Source organism: Centropristis striata, chromosome 16 (assembly GCF_030273125.1).
Source record: "Centropristis striata isolate RG_2023a ecotype Rhode Island chromosome 16, C.striata_1.0, whole genome shotgun sequence".
Lineage (NCBI taxonomy): Eukaryota > Metazoa > Chordata > Actinopteri > Perciformes > Serranidae > Centropristis > Centropristis striata.
This window is the reverse complement of record NC_081532.1, coordinates 18,793,878-18,808,355: the sequence shown is the minus strand read 5'-3', so window position 1 is coordinate 18,808,355 and position 14,478 is coordinate 18,793,878. Positions and strand designations below refer to the sequence as shown.

At 39.3% G+C, this 14,478-nt stretch overlaps 1 protein-coding gene across 2 annotated transcripts in view; it reads right to left on the bottom strand.

Annotated features, from left to right (window-relative positions):
* The window catches only part of rock2a (rho-associated, coiled-coil containing protein kinase 2a), a 48,668-nt gene that overhangs the window by 29,934 nt on the left and 4,256 nt on the right, over positions 1 to 14,478 (bottom strand). The window lies entirely within an intron of this gene.

The following is a 14,478-nucleotide window of genomic DNA, read 5'->3' as shown; positions in this document are numbered from 1 at the left end:
TGACTCTTTGCTTGATGACAACCACACTGTGTCATCAGTGACACTGAAAATGTAAGACGAAAAAAAGAAAAATGTTCCAGACTCATTTACAAAACATGAAGCAAAGACAAGCAGACAATCTACCCAATAAAGGCAGTGGAACTGGAGGACTGACTGGACTTCAAGCTGTACTCCTACACTCAAACTTAACATTACTGAGCACTGACTGCATTTCTGAGGAGAGTTTATTTTCTGTATATTTTCTCACCACTGCACAGAACAAAAACAGTTCCACATCACTGCTACCCAAACTAACAGTTTCGCTACAGCGTCTCATTCAGCACTGATCAACTTGATGGACTGGATACATAAACAGCAACTACATGCAAAGAAAATTGTTTCTCCCTAGAGAGAGAGAGAGAGGCGGCAGGATGACTCATTTCTCCATCAGCAGCAACCTACTTGATTCTGTCAATGATATTCCTCTGCTGACAACCAACATTGTTTCTGTGACCATTTAAAAAAACAGTCTGCCTCAGGATGAGTGAAGTGGAGTTAAGAACAACACAGATGGTACCACACATGAATTGAAAATGTAAAAGACAGTGGATCATAAAAGTTCTGCTCTGGTTCCGACTAACACTAATGCAACAAACTACATTTTTGATTTTGTCTGCATGTTTTGCTGTTCCTATTTTCTACATGGTAGAAAGTGCTCGCCACTGATAGCAACCAAAGGCAAATGGTTTCCAATAGGGCAACACAGGAATTCGTTAAACCAGGAAATAAGTTAGCATTTTAGCAACTTGGGGTCTTTCCTCTAAACTCAGTGAGTATTAGGGATGTCACGATTACCCGTTTTCACGATTAATCGCGGTATTTTGTTTCCTAAATACCGCCAATTTCCGGAAAAGATTATGCTGGAACCATGTTGGTACATCAGCGAAACTCGCCCGGAACAAAAACAAAGTTACACAACAACCGCATGTCACCACTTGTGTTGCTTTGTTTTCGATCCGTGCAATTGCAGACGGAGATGACAGGAGGTAAAGCATGGAAGGGGAAGAGCTATTCTCTCTGAAGAAAGGTGTGAAATCACCCTTGTGAGAATGTTTTGGCTACCCAAAAAATTAGTTGTGTCATGTGTCATTGTTGAAGACGTTCTGCCCAGGTGTAAAAAGTGTCGCTGTGCAATGGCCTGTATAAAAAAAAGGATATGCAATCTTCTTAAGGTCCTCAGTCAGTGAACATTTATCATTACCTCCCTTTTTTTCTGTATTGAGCAAAAAGCAGTAAAAGCTCTATGGGATGTCCCTTTCATTTATTACAAATGTATTTGTGACAATGTCATTTAAAAATAAAATTAAAGGACCTAAATAATAGATACATATTTTTATCTGGCCGGATAAGATTAGACAAACAAATTATTAAAATGATTTTGATATCTTAAACATTTAGTATATATTACATTTCCCTTGGAATTATTATAATTTTTCTTGTACTTTTTGGTTACTTTAAAAGAGGGAAATAAATAAAAAATAAGACCTATTAAGGAGTGTTCATGTGATATAAACTTATTCATAGTAGTGTGAAATTAATTAATGAAAAAATAATCGTGATAATCGTAATATCATGATTAAAAAAAATATCTGAAATCGTGACAACCCTAGTGAGTATTTTAAATGGGTTGGAGGTTAGAAGCCTGAATAAGGTCTGTGGTTAACACAAGCTTAAGAGAGGTTCATTTTGTTGCACGACATAAAATATGTAAGTAAATACCCCCACTTGTGAATATTGAAGTTTTTACATGTTGCTAACAAGTGGCTAAATGAGAACAGTGGTTGTCGAGGACATTAAACGTCATCATGTGGGACAAGGATGGGAACTCTCTCACTAGCCCTTCTTAGTCATGTTTTTCAGTATTCTTGCAAACAGACTGTAAATTAGGTTAATAAACTATTTATTAGGCTACGGTTTCACTAGCTTATCAAAACTGTTTCAAGTCATTCAAGTCATGCGACAGTGATGTAGTTCGCTATAGCATAACGGTAGCTACAAATCAATTTAAGAGTATTGCATCTTTGTTGGTGGTTTCACTCTCCACTCTGTGAACAGTGTATGTGTTGCAGCAGCCTGAACAGAAACAGCGGCTGGGAACTGGACCGCAGCGCTGCAGCAGCATGTAAGGTCAACTGAACACAAGCTGACTATTTGTAGCATTCAGTCATTTGATAGTGGATACAGTTTGACCCAGGGCAATGTAGGGAAATCATTAAATAAGCAAAAGACAGACTGATGCAAAGCCCCTAATCGTTACAGTGTGTTACAATAAGGAAGTCATCTATCAACTTTTGTCAGCTACACATTCCTGAACGGTCAATGAGGAGTTGTTTGAAACACTGGACCGAGCCAAATGTTCTAACAGAGCACACAAGAACCACACTCTGACCCAGTGGTCTAAACTGGTTTCTTTCAAACTTTCTTTCCTCTTCTTGTTCTCCTGTCATTACAGTACTAGACCGGATGGCACAATCTGTTTCATGTTTCCCTCACATCCTTCGTACTCATTTCTCCTCCACTTTTTGCCCTTTTCTGCAGCTCTCTTCCGTCTTATCTGCCTGCTCTCTCCATCGTTCTCCGCTCGGCTGCTATCTGTCTGCAGCGAGCTGCACACTCCGTTTCATCATCCCCGTTTCACTTCCCCATTAAAGGACTGACCTCACACAAAACTACTATTTAAGGGAAAAAAATACACACACTGGGGGGTGGAGAGGGCTTTGCGGGGCGTATGTGCACATACACACAACACACACACGACGAGGATCTCCCTACGAGCACAGCAATACAGGAAATGATCCACCCCACCCCACGGCTGGCAGATAATTTCACTGTGTCATGTAGCCAGTCCCTGTGTGCAAGTCATTTCCTCTGAAGCAGCATTCTCTGCTACTGCTGCTCGTCTGCAGCCAAAATTGTATTTACACATGCGTGGCAGCTGCAGGTATGACCATGTGCAAAATGCATTCAATACATTTTATATTGTTTGTGCTTAGACACATGGATTCCCTGCAAAAACATCTGCAACATTAGCTACAATGGGAATCAAGTGGCATTAACTCTCTGATTTCCTGCCTACACACTGCGCGTCCATAATGTTGTCATGTCTCAATGCGGTCAGCTTGAGAAGATGAAGCCGCTGCTGTACCTACATTACTGGAACACTGTGGTTGTGTGAAGCTACAGCAGAAAAAAAACTGCTCTAACCACAGAGGATACACGGCTTCACATTTCTAGGTCTAATTCAATGTCTTTTTTTAAGTTTCAGATTTAATAGAGTGGTAACATATCTCATCCAAAAATGCATTTTAGTTGGTAAAGATGGTGGAGTCTGATAAATATATATGACATCATGACTGGTTGTTATAAAGCAGCAATAATAAAGCTCAGATATCAGAAATATTTTTTTTACCAGCACCAAAAACATTTCCAGTTAAAGGGTAGTTACTTGGTTAGAGGGTGTCATATCCTCTACAGATTATAAAGTCTGCAAGGCAAGCTTGTGGTTTTGATTCTGGGCTATATAAATAAAAGTGTGTTCAATTGAATTGAATTTAGTGTATTTGTCCTTCTGCACATTCCTACACTGCTTCACCCAGATCACATTGAAGTTACATTAATATACAGTAAAACTACTTTATGTTATGTTGACAAAAAAAAAAAATCTCGTAAGACGAGGCGTGTCCTACATAGCAAGCCATTTAGATATTAAATCTAAGTCACTGGGACACATAAGAAATTACATACACATCAATAATGAAAAAAAACTGCTATGTCAGACAAATTTGGTAATCTTTTAAAATCATAATTAAACTCTGAATTCTGAATTTGATGCACTGTTTTTATATTTACTTCTTTGGATTTAGTGTTGTATGACAAATGAATGCTTGTGTATTTAAGTAACTGATTTATTGCTGTTATCATTTAAACACATGGTTTCGTAGCAACTTACGATCCAAACCAAACCTCAACCGGCTGAAATCTGCCGGTGAAAATAAAGCTTTATTACTTTTGCAAATAAAATCTCTGAATATGATTATTGGCATGACTGAGCTGATTTCTCAGAAGCAAATGCGTAAACTATGAAACCGCAGCATCTTTCAAGCTCCTTGCAGTGAACAAACTGGGGCTGCTGCCTGTTTGTCCCTCAGCTCTGTGGTCACAGGGAAAAGGCTTGATGGTTTGCAGACACGCAGCTGGGACGGGTCACATGTGGAGCTCATGTACCTGAGCTGCGTCGGCTATTCTGTCCAAGGCAGTGGATGGAAAACAAAAAACTTTCAAAGCAAATACAGATCAAGTGTCACTGAATAGTTGAGAAGTGTTTTGTGAGGAAAAGGTCATCGCTCATCACAATGATCCATGAATAATCAATCATGGACATACTGTTACAATGTTAGGTTGGAGGTGCTATAATCACAAGAAGAACAACAAAGCAGCATGGCAGGTGGAAGTACTGTAGCAAAGTGTTTAAAGCAGAAACACTCCGAGGCTGAGGAGAATTCACTTTAACACATTTCCAACTTTGGTCATAAAAAAGATGACAAACGCTGTTGGTCGACAGTTGCCACGAAGAATACAAAATAAACACTATTGCGGTGCTTGGACTCGCCACAGGCATGTAGCAAACATTCCCTATCTGCAAACTGACGGACCTCTTGGTGACATATTATTCCTTTCTCTGTCATATCTACATCTCCCCATTAAACAAGATGAATCAAGTGTGGAGGAAGGATAAATAAATAAATACATGTTGCCCTGGTGATGGCCAGAGGCGCCCGAGGCTCTGCAGTCAAGATGTAAAAAGATGTAAGTGGATCTATGTTAGAATAAATAGTTTTGCCTCTTGCAAACAAAACAGCTTATTGTACTCTGATGGAGACGAGGAGTGACACAATTTCAATTCTGAATAAATAATCGATTGAAGCAAGCTTAAAAAAAATAAAATTGGCCTTTTGGCAATGGCAGATAGATCACACTTGTTACATGTATTCTTTCTTTTTAAAGAATAATTATATACATATATCCTTTATTTAACCAGGTAAAGAGTCTCATTGAGATTTTAAAAAATCTCTTTTCCAAGAGAGACCTGGTCAGGAAAGCAGCATAAAAGTGACAAGTTACAACATTTAAACAGTTAACATAAACAATTAAATACAAATACAGCCATCACAACATCAGTGAAAGAGCCTCAAGTAGAGACTCATACGGAGCAGTCACACTGACGAAGGGAAATTATTTCTTTATCCTTTAGAATTGATTTAAAATCACAGATGGTGATCAACTCACACAATTTCAATTCTTTTTGCAGACTGTTTCATGATAAAGGGGCGGCGAAACTAAAAGCTTTCTTACCTAATTCAGTTCTCACTCTTGGTACCAGCATCTGTACAATATTACTATGTTTAGTTTGGTTTCGACACATGTATGCACACAGGTAATGGGGAAGCAGCCCAAGAATATATTTATAGATAAAAACTAACCAATGAGACTGCCTGCAAACATACAAAGATGGCATTTCAGCCCTGGCATACAGAGTACAATGATACAATGATTTCCCAAGCCAGTAATGAAATGCAGAGCACAATGATAAACACAGTCCAACTTCTTTAGGCTCTGAGTTGTTGCATTCATGAAAAGCAGATCACCATAATCCAGTAGAGGCAAAAAAGTTGCAGAAATCAAATATTTCTTTGTCAGATGAAGAAACAAGATTTGTTTCTAAAAAAGAATCCTAATTTTAGTTTTAGTTTTGTCACAAGGCTTTCAATATGGGGCTTAAAAGACAGCTTCTGATCAATAGTGATCCCTAATTTGAAAATATGAATGAGTAGGGCTGGGCTGGGCGATGTCTACTGAACTGGTAGATGGATGAATTCAGACGACATAAAAGTTGGAATAGTTTTTGAATAAATTCTCTATTTTTCTTTTCATTCATCAAACTTAAATGTCCAACTTTAGCGGCACTCGCATAATCAAACTGTGCCCCACTGATAAATCATAATGGGTGCTTTTAATGCTTTATGCATGCCACTGCGAACCAATGCCAAGGTGTTGGAATAGACGATGGTGGGGGGCTTTTAAATCACAATATTGGGCTCTGTGTTCGATGACTGTCAGCCATCGGCGCTTTCATGATGAGCCTGTGAGTGCTGTTATTATGCTTCGTGTGGACAGGCACACAGTGCCTCAGTGTGAGCTCAGCAGCTTCTCCCCTTATATTTCAAGTGTGCAAGTGTAACTGCACATAGTCTGCGGGCCCTTCGCCACTAAACTACAGCGTTTTGGGGGTAATATCTCTGTGCATTAAGCACTACCTCTCCAGCAGTGCCCCAGCTGCAAGTCTGTGCAAAATAGAGACTTCTAGTGACTCTAGAGACTTCTGCTCAGCCCTCTCGGCTCACTAGAAAGTTTGGTAACATGGAAGAGCTAAGTTTAAGAAAAAGTTGTGCCAAATGACGGCTGTGGGTATCAACAAAAATGGGTGGACATATCATTAATATAGCATACACAGAAATGGGTGTAACATTTTTAGGGTGGGCCTTTGTTGTTTGAAAGGTCCCATCTGCAGTCTGTTTCCTGCCTAGACCAGCATCTACTACACATCCCTATCTAAGGGTAAGTACCTCATACAACCTCATTTTTAAAAAAAACCCTATGCCTTTAAAATAAGGAGAAAAAAGAAAGTCCTGAAGGAAAACTTCTCCCCTGGGTTGGAAAACATAAATTATTCTTTGCCGTGTTCCCTACATTTCTGGTTGTGAAGAAAACAAAACTCTGCTCTTTTGTTTTTCAAAGAATGAACTGTACATTGATTGTAATCGAAATGTGGATTCGAAGAATTGCGCGACCCCTAACGGCGACCAAAAGAGATGCCGGATGTCAACTGGGCCTGTTTGTAGATTGTGATGACATATGGTTTTGAAAATGGGTGGCATTCCCCACTTTATTTAACCACATTAGCAGATATTTCAATACATCCTGACTGGCAGAGGACTTGTAGGTCATCCATAACAAGCTGTTTAGTGTAATGGAGTACCACAAGAGAAATGGCTGCATGCAGCTCTTTCAATTTGCTTCCATTAGCGTTACTGTACAAAAATGCCAACAAGACTCTGGAGGACATTTCTCGGCTACTCAGTCGAAGCAGCTATTTATAAATATTAAACGACTGACAAGTGTCTGGGGAAGTGTAAAGCTGGTTCAACAATTTAAACTTTAATGCATTTGGACGTCTTCCAGACAAACACAGATCCTCCCTTCCTTGTCCACAGTAACGTTTGCTCCACTTACATCAAAAAGGGTTTTTTTTTGTAATGATGGATGTAAATAATTACCAACCATGACATCAGATCCTATACTGCAGCTTAACACTTCCCTGTACAACTTACAGTAATGTCTCCCTGAGCTGATAGGAGTGTTATCCGTCCTGTTAGGATTATCAGTAGGAGTTGTTATGTATCTATTAGATAGCACTTCAGCATTTTATCTCTGCTATACTGTATGGGTTATGGCTGGTTGCTTAGCAACTCCTGCAAAATACAAAGAGTTAAAAGCAGTTGAAGCTACAGAGAAGCAGCATGCAGGAGTTTTATAAGCACCCTGTTTCAGCACATTCTATTCTTCCCCATTTTATTTACCCAACCTGCTGTTGACATTACAGAGCTGTCGCTCTCCCTTCGCCTGCTTCCACTCTTTATCACTCTATAAAAAGCCACGTGGATCCACCACTCAGGAATGTGATGATATTGACCTGAAAGAGCTAAACACAGAGAGGAATAACCCAATTATTCAAAGCCTCTCAAAACACAAACTCTCCCTGCTCAATTTGCAGTTATTTCCCGAAAAAAATACCCTCTTCCTGCCCTCATACCCATCTCATCACTAGGCATGTGGAACAGAAAACAAGCAGCACTGCTCTGGGCTTTAAAAGGATTGAGCAGAAAGTTAATGTTTTGATTGAATTCCAGCCGTTTTAAAAATAGTTGTGGGGATAAACGGTGGGCCGGGCAGAGTGAGGGGACTGTGCCAGGCAGGGCCCGTAAACTCTCCAAGAAAGACAAAACGGCAGGAATCCTGCAGAGGCTCACAAATAGCACAGCTAATGTCTCCACAGGGAATAACAAGACTATGTCTTACTCTTGCTTTTGACAGATTTCTGTCCCATGCTCCTGTGCCCTGTGCATTTTTGGCACCCATGCTTTATTATAAAGTATACTGAGGAATGTGCCAGGAAAAATACATAGCAAAGGGAGGACTGCATGTGCATAAAGTCCTGCTGTATGGTAACCTTAAACTTGCCTTTATAAATGTTCCTAATGCTCCACTAAGAATGAAGGGAAGATGATAAAATGGGGGAGAGGGGTTATGTTTCTGATTGCAAAGCAACCATACTGTGTCAAACATTTATGTGCATGCTATATCCAATTAAACCATACACAGATACATACACACATATGTGTGATATATCAGCTGCAATCAACAGTGGTATTTACTATAGATTACCCCAATGGTTCCATCCTCAACCTCAAATCAGGAACCTCCCAACATAAATCTGAGGGCCCCAAGATGCTTAAAAGCTAAATATTGTCAGATTATGAGAATGGATGAGATTCACAGCAGTTTATTTAAAGGTTAATCATACAACCAGATGGGGAAACTCAGCTGTACCATACATGTAGCAGTAAGAATAGCTGGAGCCATGTCTTTATTTTGTTGTTGTTTTCCATGGAATTTTTGCTGTTCTCTTGCAAAATACTGGATTTTTAAATGACTCAGATTGGGATTGAGGGTAAAACAATTGAAGCCAAGAGGGCTTTGAACCACTGGCTGAATCTGATTAATTTTGCGATTAATCAGTATGTAAAATGTGAATTATTTGCTCCTATAGTCCATGATTATGTCTTCTTGTGTCCGACCAACAGTCCAAACCCAAAGAAAATATGTTTACTATCATATAAGTGTATAAAAAGAAAAAGAAAGAAAAAAAAATGAAGATGAGGAGTGAAATTCCACTTAACATACTTCCTAATTAGTTTATTTTTGTATTATTTTTCATCACATAACTCCTTATCTAAGGCAGAAAACAACCCCTCGATAATGAACAGATATTGGGGACCAACATGCAGTAAAAATCCAGTAACAGTATTAGAATGTTTCAATTGACGGTTTCGGTTTCAGCCCTTAATTTGTATGTAAATATTTTTAGTAAGGGCACAAACTATTTGAATCATAACTGTCAGCTTGGACACTAAAACACAACTGGACTTAAGCTCTATCACATACACACACTCAAACATACACACAGACGCTGTTGTTTGGGTTTGTTGAAGGAAATGAAAGCTGCACTGACAATCCATAGCTGTTTGGTAATGTGTTGTATTGTTCTATCGTTGCTGCTGGTTGCACACAATGCACCTTGTGTGTTGCTAAGAGCAAGTGAATAACTGGTTTGAAAATGAACTCAAATGTGTGTCCATGAATATGAAAAAGCCTGTGCATATGTACGTGAGAGAAAGTGTGTGTATGTGTGTAGGAGGTTGTGTTTCAACAGCAGGTTGTGATGGAATGATAACGCTGTGGCCAGATGGATGGGTTATGTATTGTGCGTGGGAGACTCCTGTTCTCTTCTCTTCCCTTCTCACTCACACCCTCATTTCAAACTAAAAATACACCAAGACTCAGGTATCAAACTCTTTAACACTGGGGAAAGATTCTGCACAACCCAAGGACAGAATTTAACAAAAAGATCTGTGCATTCAGCCGCTGTCAACTGCATGTGTTGTTTTGCATAACCTGCTTGTCACTTTGATCAGTTTCGAAAGTGAAACTTCTTCAAAAGTCAAATCTTTCATTGCAAGAGCTGTGATGTCGAAAAAATATGCACAAAAATTAGCGTCTGGTCGCCGTTTGACTTAATTGCATTCACAAGCACAGTCGTTTTTGAATGCAGCGTTGTGTGCATGTACGGCCACTTAAACTCACGGTCTTTATGTCTAGACATGAAGATCCATCAGATTAAGACAAATCTGCTGGTGTATGTTTCCTTTCACATGAGAACCATATACCATTATGAGCACCCCAACAAACCCCATTCCAGCTTTCATTTAGAGTCCAAATGTCAGATTATGAGAATGGATGAGATTCACAGCAGTTTATTTAAAGGTTTATCATGCAACCAGATGGGGAAACTCAGTTGCAGCATCGACGCAGCAGTAATAATAATTGGAGACATATTTTAGTTTTTCTGGACACACAGCATGGCCATTCATTTCTAGAGATTAGGTTCTTCCCAATTTTTTGCATTCCTTCTCACATCTCTGAAAGGTGGATCTTGGACCGGCTCATGTCTTGTACTATTTGTCCAAGCTATTATATAATGTGCTGTTAAGTATGTGTATATTTATATATGTGTGCCTGTGTCTGTGTGTGCTGAACTTTGATTTTTGCTCAGTTTGTAATAAATGTTTTACAGCAGGCCGGGGAAATCCTTTTACCCGCTAATGCAAAATAACATGACAATAAGGATTTGTCCGTCGCTGTAATTTTTGTTCCAAATACTTTTAAGACATTTTGAGAGAATATACCTGCCAGTAAGAAGTGCTTTTAAGGTAAACAAGTAAAGAGTCTCTTGTACAACCCCGATTCCAAAGATTTGGGAAGATGTGAAAAACATTAATGAAAACAAACTGTATAAAATCCACAGATCAGAGTTCATATTCACAAATATAACCCTCCTGCCTCAGTAGGTTTAGGAAACTATAGTTTCTGTTATTTACATTTTAACATCCCAACCTTTTTTGGAATCAAGGTTGTATCACAGCAGCTGGCAGGACCACAACAGTCCATCCAATTCAATTAAAGTCCAGCTAGTTTTCCTAGGTTTTGTCCTTAAAAAAAAATTTTGCTGAGGAATCCCTAAATAGAAAAACTATTTAACATCTATATACAAGCAAAAATGATTTTTTTGTTTTGTTTGCATTTGTCATTTTGATACATTCCAGCAAATAAAAAGTAGCCTATATTAGCAGCCTGTGCTAATGGTGTCAAGGCACCAAATCCAACTAGTATTTACCGCAGCAACATGTGCTACCAGTGTTCAGGTGTAAGCAATTACATTAGTTGTAATCAACGTATACCTGCTACAGGGCTATAATGATATTACTTTTTTTTCGCTGCAGTAGAAAGCAATGTAACCCTGCAGTTTGGCAGTTACCCTCAAATGCCTCTGTCAAACAGAGCTAGGCTACAGGTTTCCCCCCATTTACAGTCTTTGTGCTAAGCTAAGCTAAGCCAACAGGCTGCTGGGTACACATACTGAGGTACGAAGCTGATAATCTCACTAACTAAATGTCAAACTATAACTTTAAGAACATAAACTTCAAAATGACTTTGCACAGAGACAAAACAAATCAGGATTATTTGCAGTTCAAACTAAAGCCCTGACACAAAGCATATTATAGATATGAAGAAAATCTCCGTTGGCTTTAATAAACAGGGAAAACCCAGATACAGTTACTTAGCTCTGACCACTAAAGAAAACCAGACGACACATAGCTGAAGTGAAGTGTGACATTTTCAGCCTGCTGAGGGCTTGCACACCCGGAAGACACCAGGTCTTCTCCACTGGAGTGGAGCAAAAACCAAAAAAAGACTGTGGAGAGGCCCGACCGTCTCACCAGAGGAGGTGTGGAGCAGGGAGACTGGCTTGTTTTGCAGAAAAAAAAATTGGCCGGGGCCACCGTCCCCAGTGCCTTATAAGGCAGTGTTTCTATCCAGCTAGCACATTGAAGCCGGGACTGCTGCTGCTTGCCTGAGAGCAACTCAACTGCACTCCAGAGACGGAGTGGACACTCAGGTCGACTATCAGGGTAAAGACAGAGAACGAGACACACGGGGGTTATCCCCCACCTCCCTAAAGAGCTCAACAGAAAGGGAAGAAGTTCCAGTGTGGGTGAGGGGGGTAACAACAAGATAAGAGTAATGGAAAAGAACAAAGAAGGTTGAAACAAAAAAGGGAGATGATGGATGAAAAGAAGAGTGATAAACATTGGCTGGGAAAAGAGTGAAGAATAGAGCTGGGCAATATGGCCAAAAACATTTAGGCAATTTCATGTCTCAATAACTATATGCATCACTATATAGCGAGTTTTCTGGTATTTCAATAATAGTGCATGATATAGCAAACTTAGAAAGGTGTACAAAAAAACCCAGTTCCAATAGCACATTTTACAAGTACTGGTACCCTTAGATAAGAGCAGAGCCTATTTCCTATGAGTTGAGTGGATGTGTGTGTCTGCATCAGTCTGCTTTAGAGGACTGTATTGGGTTTGGGATACTGCAGGAGCAACTGGTGCATGAAAAACTGCAGGTCCCCCGATTTAGGTAGCCTAACCAGAAGGATGGAGTCAATAAATGACAAGAAGATGAAAGCAGGTCATGAAGCACCCACCGCTGCAGCACAGTCCCACTCTAAGCTGGTGTCTGTATCAGTAGAACTGAAATAAAAACAGGGAAAATAACAAAGTGTCTCTCATGACAGACCAAATGTAACGATAAACCTAGATTCACTCTATCTGTATCTTTCAAAGCACCTTTTGTAATAACACATAATCCACCAAAGACTACATGTTTAAGTATTATTTGTTTGCATTTTTTATTTAAAAAAGTGTACAAAGACCAAAAGCATGTCAAGAACGTCACTTAGACACAGCACAGCACTTTCTACAGTTACTTATAGTTACTTATATTTTTAATTAATACCTTTTGAATTATTAAAAATGTCCAGTGTTCAGTCAACTATTATTCCATTACTTTTCTTAATGTTTTAGGTTTTTGCTGTGGTTTAGTGTCAGTATCAGTATGGGGATATTTATGCATGTTATCGTATCAAAGTCGCAACTTAAGTATTGTGACAACACTATTTAATACATGCAGTCTATTGGAAATAACCACATAGTAAAGCTTAACAAACTGAGAATAAGTTAAAGGAAGTGGAGGAGAGAAACAAACTGAGGAAAAGAGGATTGGATCAGTGGTGGAATGTAACTCAGTACATGTACTTATGTACAATTTGAGGTACTTGTACTTTATTTGAGTATTTCCATTTGTGTAACTTTATATTACATTGTAGAAGCAATTATATAACTTGTTACTCCACTACATTTAGCTTTAGATTTCGGGTCAAGATTTTATATGAAAAACGTGATCAAATATCGATCTGAGTGGGTTCATTCTGTATAAGAAGTACTTTTACTTTTGATACTTTAAGTACATTTTGATGCTGATACTTTTGTACTTTTACTTAAGTAAGTTGTGAGTGCAGGACTTTCACTAGTAGCAGAGTAATTTCACAGTGTGGTACTAGTACTTTTACTTAAGTAAGGGATCTGATTACTTTTCCACCACTGGATGGGATGAATAACAAACATGAAAAGAACAAATAAAGTGCATGATGTTATTATATATCTTGGGTCACCTAATGCTCGGTAAGAAGAGGATATACTAGGAAAGAGACAACCAGGGTCTGCCCCCAAGACATGATCTGGAAAACATCACACAGGTTCTTAGCCATCCATATCTCATATCGTTCACACTTAAGTGCTGTGCATAAAGTTATCTGGCAGTACCAGGTCTGCATCTGTATCAAAAGGCTTTGGACTGGAACTCCAGTTAAAATACCTGCAGTGTGTTTAACAAGCCTGAGAGGAGGGGCTGAGCTGCAGGCCGAGAGAGAAACAGAGCCAGAGAAAAAGAGATAAGGCTGAAAAAGTGAAAGGGGAAAGTGCAGTCATTCGCAGGGACTTTGAGCCCCATATATAGCTGCCAACTATTTACTCAGTGAGGTCATTTCCTTTAGAACGGCAGAAAGGCAACTTATGTGACTGTGCAATCAAGTGTCCATATTTTTCTTTATCTCGAGAAATGCCCTTTCTTTTGCTTGCCCTCAACAATCACTCCCTGTGCTCGGACCTGCCAAGTCAGTCCAGCACTTCAGTCAGCAATGGTGTGCTGCCAAATAAAGATCACTACAGTTTGCACAAGGGGAAGGTTGCTGAGACTTCAGGTTACATTTGATCGAATGCTGATAGAGGCAATAAAGTGATTTGCAGTTTATATGACCACAGTGTATGGCCCCATTAAAGCACCATTTGTGTGATTTTCGCTGAGTATTCGGTTATTTATAGAAGCAGACGTGACTTAAAGATTCATTACAGATGACAAAATTGTTTACGGGGGAATCTCTGCTGCCTAATTCCAATATAAGAGTGCAATACTGTATATTCCAGCTTAGAGAGGGTCAGATTTCTTTACAGGAAGGTCACCGAGTTTACTTGACAGATGCTGCAGATTCCTCACTGTCAGCTTTCCGTATCCTCAGGGTAGTCAGCCCACTGCTCCCAGGCAAGTCCTAAATACTTCAAGCCGACTGAAAAGTACAAA